The 6,448-nt window shown below is 47.3% G+C and overlaps 1 pseudogene; it reads right to left on the bottom strand.

Moving 5' to 3' along the window:
• Positions 1-39: 39 nt before the first annotated feature.
• Positions 40-5,975, bottom strand: LOC135394742 (leukocyte elastase inhibitor-like; annotated as a pseudogene).
• Between the last annotated feature and the right edge of the window lie 473 nt (positions 5,976-6,448).

Genomic DNA, 6,448 nt, shown 5'->3' on the forward strand with positions numbered 1-6,448 from the left:
CGCCTGACCCCGCGGAGATTAACAGAAACCAACAAAATGTGATTGAATCAGCATGTTTATTTGCATTCTGCAACTTTCCCTACAGCAATATCGCCATGAGCGCGGTTAATATTGCGACAAAATATTCGTTGCTCGTGCCATTTCGGTACATCCTCAAGTCTAAGGGCATCACAACACACATAGACTCAGAAATGACTCGCTGTCGAGGCACTCATTTTGGCGTCTAGAAATAGTTTCTCACACTTCAAATGGTCGACATCTTCAAGCTAAACAGACATAGGACGCTTATGTCACCGGCCGGCGGAATCATCGAGGATTTAGCGTCATATGACTGTCATCTATATACCGGGTGGGTCAAGGAACCAAAGAAGAGGACCACATCTCGAACCAGAATGAAAAAAATAAAAGGATGGTCCACTTTAAAAACTTTCGGTTTAAGATCCTGAAGTCTCGAGCAGCAACCCAACCCCGTAACAGCTGTTGCCGCAGCCGCCTCAGTGCCTTTTTCGTTGACATCAATGTACGCCTTGTGCACGACATCAGAGAACATTACTTCGTTCCGCTCAGTAATCCCCGTGAGATCTGCCGAATCGCTGAACATGTCTTTGACACCCAAATCCATGAGTACCTTCTTCAGCCCCATTGTCTGCTCTATTTTAAATTTGGGCAAAAACAATTCCACGTCTCGTTCCATTCTCATATCGTGTAACGCGGACGCAAGATTTTCGACTGTCAGACGGTCTTGGGCGAATTTCAAGCCCTCGATCTCATCCGGCAGCAGAATGATCATAGAAGCCATGTCCCCTCTGTAAGGTAGTTCTAAAGAGGTCACCTTCAGTTCCTCGTTATATCCCATCCTAAAGTTTCCCTTCTGGAACATCGTGCGTACCTCCTTTGTAGTGGAAGACGTTTCGTAAAAATCCATCGTTTTGGTCTGATATGGTGGGAAGATCTTCTTCCAGGCACCTTTAAAGTACACGGCGTTCACTATGACAAGCATGGTAGAGGGATCCACAGTGCCTGGTGCCAAGAGGTCTTTGATCTTATCGTTAGTGACCTGTTCGACCCAAGCTTGATCTTCTGACGTGCGTCGTCCTCACCAAAGTCCACAGTTCCTATAGTAGTAGAGTAATACTCCTCCAACAAAGCGCAAAATGCATGCAACGGGTTCAACCTTCGGTCACTGTAGATGCGGTTTGCGATGTTAAGTTCGCACGCACAATCCTGCAAGGATTTCTGAAGCTGCGAGAAAGCCTCGTGAATGTCTTCTCTTATGTGCAGAGCAGTGGCGATCTCCTTGGCTGTGTTGCCTCGTGTTCCCGGTAGGGTCATGGACAGTGCAGCTGCGATACTGAAGGGCGAAAAGAAAGTGTCGGATCTCTGCACTTGTTTGTAGACGTCGATGGCGAAATGCAGCAGTGGCTGGACGAGGTCTACCTTCGTGCCCATGTCGTGTATTGCGGGTGTACAAGACGACCTGCGGAAACAACAGTAAATTAAGTAAATAAATGTTTTTAGTAGTGGTACCTTAGCCTCGACATTGCATTCAAATTGCGTTCAGAAATATCGATCAATCAAAGACAACTATTCTCACGCTTTATTCTCTCCTTTTGGTATCTTCGACGCGTATCGCGCATCACGGTTTTTATGCTTGCATGTGAGAAGAGATGAAATGGCAGATCTAAAAATGGCAGATGGCTTCAAAATGAAACGTTTTCAGTGACTTTCATCTTTTAATGCCACAGTTGCCAACACGTTTTGTGTTTCCTAAGCCGCTGCTGCCGCTAATTCGAAACGAAGCTATGGGACGCCTCCAGCAGCAGAGCAACGGCAGCAGAAAGCTGCTCTGTTGTAGGGTTGCCACCTTTCGTAGGGAAAAATACCGGCTGAGGGAGAGAAGGTGGAATAGTGGGAAAGGGAACGGCTTGCGGGAAAGGGAAAGAGCTGGAGGAGCACACACACAGAGAGAGAGAGATAATACTAGGAAACAAGTTCCTGTGTGTGGCTGGATCATCGGAGTTAGAAATTGCTATGGAGAGCCATGAACGGTATACTGGATCGTATTGGAGCAACCGGATTGGGCTGTTATTTACTTTGCGAAACGCATCGATGCACACAAAAACCTTTCTTTGCAGGAAGAGATCTCATGATGGTTGCGTACGGCTTAACTTCTATCTGGCTCGACACAACCATCAAAACCTTTACACAACCCCTGATCTTGTCCCCCCTGAACGCGAGACTTGATAAATAACAATGATGATTATGATGATTGATTTAATAATAATAATAATAACAAATAACTAAGAAAACGACTTGTGACTGCGGTGTTGGTTCTGTGCTCCAGATTTGTTCAAGCTGTAGAGGAATCTTGAAGCAAAAACCTTGTAAAAGCACCTGTGAAAGGTCTTGAGCCACAAATACCGGGAAAAGGCTGCCGGTATCACCTTCCTACCGGCAACCGGCAGAGCGAGCAAATAACCGGCCGTGCCGGTGTAACACCGGCCTGGTGGCAACCCTACTCTGTTGCTGTGTTGTTGCTGCTGCTTTGCTGCTCGCATAAAGCTATGGGACCCGGTCCTTACATCACCTGGCGCAACGAGGGAGCGTGTCCAGCCATCCTATCCAGGCGCAGTAATATTTTGAGAGCTGACGGACTAGATTTCATTTCCTTCTTAAGTTGAACATGACTATAGAAACAGATATATTATGATACTTTCGCGTGACGGTGAGGAACAATATTGTAGGAGAATACAGTGTGAGATACGCAGATATAACAATAACGCAATAAAACAAATTCGGTAGGAGGCTGACGACACGCGATTTAGTCCTCAATCTTCATTCATACTGCAGAGGCTAAATAGGGAGTGTGCGACAAACCGGTAGCGCCGCGATGCGGCCTAGGGAGAAAGTACCTTGCGTGATAGCCGCCGGGTAGCCAGCTTTGTTTACATGTGAAGTGCGGGCGTCTTTTTTTTTTTTTTTTGCCGCACTGGAACTGTTGTATCGCTAACTACGCCAGCACCTAAAATATAACTCTTCATTAGGGACAGGTTGTTTCAGTTCTCGTGATTTCTGTGCTTCCAATACCACCGAGGGCACTAGACTAGCAGCGAATAGCGTTTGTGACGCGCGTTCCGCCATTGTATGAGGTGAGATTGGTGATGAGGTGATGATATGGAGATTTACAGTTGCCACTTTCGTGACGGTGAAACGCCGCTAGATACTGTATCACCTTAAAATGCACCGACCAAACGGCAACCTATTTCGAGATAATGATTGAGGTGTTTCATCGCCGGCGCCCAGAGCCGATATTGCTCCCGGTAATCTGGTTGACGAGTCTCACAGTGAGAACGGAAGTTCTACGTTGTCCAAAAGGTTTAGTTTTAGTATTTACGCACCGACCATTTCACAGCTGTCTTGCCACAAGCCTACGGCGGTAGCCGAGGTAAAAACTCGTATAATTTCTTCTTTGAGGATCTCTGTAGCGTTATTGTATCTGAGGATACTGGAAATACTGCAGTACAAATTTTGACAATAAGGTGTGACCTCATGTGTTTATTTGTATGGATAAAACGGACGCACGACGTAGATTTCAGTGACGAAGCTATGTGCGTGCAAAGAGGACGAAAGGGATACAAGACTCAGTCAAAAACATGATATTACAAATGGTTGGGAGAAATACACGTATATAGCTAGCAAGCCAGGATTTTGCGAGGCGGGAATAATCATCATCTCGACGTATCACTTACAGGCGTTTTCACCATAGACAGACGCGATTGGCTCTTCTCCTTCCGCACTGTTAGATACATTATAAATACGGTGGTTGCTTCTGTGCAGTCTGTCTCCATTCGCTTCGTTCGCGCCCCAGAAAGGTTCCACATTATTTGCACTTCGAAGACTAGCCCTTCTAATTACGGCGGTCGCCATGCAAGCTACGGTTCCACTTGAGAATGCATAGACCGGGCGGCGTGGTATCACGTCGGATACTTCCAAGACAGCCACTGGCGGCGCTGCCGCGACGGAGCAGCGCGCCCCCTTTAGGTGTCGCACGGTCCCTATAAAAAAAATATTTTTCCTTTCATTCATTTCATTTCCTTTGTGGTAGTAGTAGAATTCGTCAGGTGACGAATTCCATATCTTCCGGTTTTTTTTTTTTTTTTTTCTAGAACCAAACTCAATACGCGGAACGCCGAAGCAATGATCCGAAATTCCGAGGAATTTTTTCGTTTTGAAAGTTCAGTTTCCTGGGTTGGGATGTGTATGTCGCGTACTGCATTATGGGATTCGTGCCTGCTTGTGAGAACAGACCGTAAATTACAGCCAGGACAGCTGGTCGAATTGTTCTTGGTTTACCGCATATTTCTGCTGCTGCAACTATATACGTTAGACTTCGCTATCGTTTCTTCTCCTTTTTTTTTTAGTTATGCTTAATAATGTCGAGAGTCGTCTACGCAGGCAGGAATTTTCCCAGCACTCCCCAACGCCCCACAAAATCTTGCAACTCCCCCCCCCCCCCCCCCACACACACACAAATGCCAGCAAGAAAGGCCAAAAAGCCAGACCAGCAGCAACAATGGGTGTCACCTCCCCCGCTCTACCGGACCCCCCCCCCCCCCCCCCCGAGAATAAAATCCTGGGAATATGCCCGTAGATGGGTAGAAATCCAGCGGACCGCTAGATATTAGGAAGGGAGTTGCCTCAGGACAGAAGCCACCGATATTTCGAACATCTGTTGTTCGAACAGACTGTTCTTCTTCTGGGCACCGTCCTCATCATTGGCATGGTATTTAAAGGGTTAGGTGTGACGTGTTTAAAGGTTCATGCGAATTGTGGGTCAACAGCCCGGGGGGAAAAAAGGGTCCGTACGGGCTTGTACGGCCGGAGTGAATGGCCGCTTTGTTAGAGTGTGGAGGGGACTATGTGAACGTAGTGATCTAGGCTGCAGACCGGTTACAGAAAAATGGGAGGTTCACGAACACGTGGACCAAATGGGACAACAGGCAAAAATAGGCCATTTGCAAAAGCTCCAGGATGCAGCGCGCATGCCGGGAAATGCTGTGCAAAACGACAGCGACGGCGCATGCACCAGTACGACGACGACGACATTCGGAGACGATAGGAAATCGCTGTCGTTTTGCACAGCATTTCCCGGCACGCCCTGCCAGAGCTCGCGCTGGTCCCCGGAACTTTTTCAAACGGCCTATTGGCAAGCATAGCGAAAGATAAGTTGCCGGGAAAGATAAGTGGTTGCCTGGGGAAAATTCCAGAACGAGCAAAGCTTTTTTTTTTTTTTTTTGCGTTCGTTTGCATGTACATGAACAACACTATAACGTACTATAATGGTAGTACTGTCATACATGTCCTCATTATTATTGAATATGAGCTTTCATCGAAAGCTTCTGGGATTGTTTGGGCAATATTTAAATTTTCCCGCGTCCTAGTGCACGTGACCAGCCGTCGTTATCAGGAGGATTGCAACAGAAAAACGAAAGAGAAATCTGAAGGACTACTTGGTGTCGGTTTCGCGGCCGTTCGATTATTCGTTTTAACGGCAATACAAAGACGGTCATTATTCGCCATCATTCAATTTGTAGCGGCATGAATATTTAGGTGTTAAGCGCGCACACGCCAAAATAGCGTGAAACACACGTACAACGTCAGACGGAAATCGCCATACAAACACTACTGCCACGCCCATCCCCTAGCCGTGTTGCGCATCTGTCGCAGGAAACAGCCAGAATGTCTTAACTGACCAATGCCCTTCACATAGACATACAGCGACAGCATAACTTACTCAGACAGTCCGTGTGGGGTGTGGAAGGTGTGGACGGGTATCCTTGGGCAAGCGAGTGGTCCGCAAAATACCCACCGGGACACGGTTTCCGGCGCACACTTGAGGTCGAGAGAGGAGGTGAGAGAGGAGGAAACGGCAAAAACAAGTGACGAGCTCAGTGAGCAGCCCGCTGACGCTGATAGTTCGCAGGCGCTGTGTAACTAAGATAGCAGACGCCACGGGCACGAAGAAGCTGCGCTGCCTTTCCTGTGTGTAGTTAGCGGTGCTGATATGTGGATGTCTTTGCAGTTGGTGCGAACTGTTGCATGACGCAATGGGTTCAAGTGAGGTGGAAAATGAGGTTATGCGTATTGTAAAGAGATATACTATACGTACGTGCATGGCAAACGCAACTGCTCTTAGGCAAATTGAGGCTTTGTATGTATTTGTCCCTTCTATGTTGTTCCAGCCCCAGAACATCAGTTCTGTCATGTTCAACAGTTGCCGCTTGCGTCGATCCCGTCGTATGCATGTGTGTATGAGTGAGCAAAAATGTAAGAGTGAAAGGAGGTTGAGTGAGATAGAGTGGCTGGTTTGTCCCTTCAGATGACGCACCCTGGAGGTCGCTGAGAAGGCGTGTTAGCTTAGCTCAATAGACCTCTACCTGTTTGTAAA

The sequence above is a fragment of the Ornithodoros turicata genome, chromosome 5, assembly GCF_037126465.1.
Source record: "Ornithodoros turicata isolate Travis chromosome 5, ASM3712646v1, whole genome shotgun sequence".
NCBI classification, from domain to species: domain Eukaryota; kingdom Metazoa; phylum Arthropoda; class Arachnida; order Ixodida; family Argasidae; genus Ornithodoros; species Ornithodoros turicata.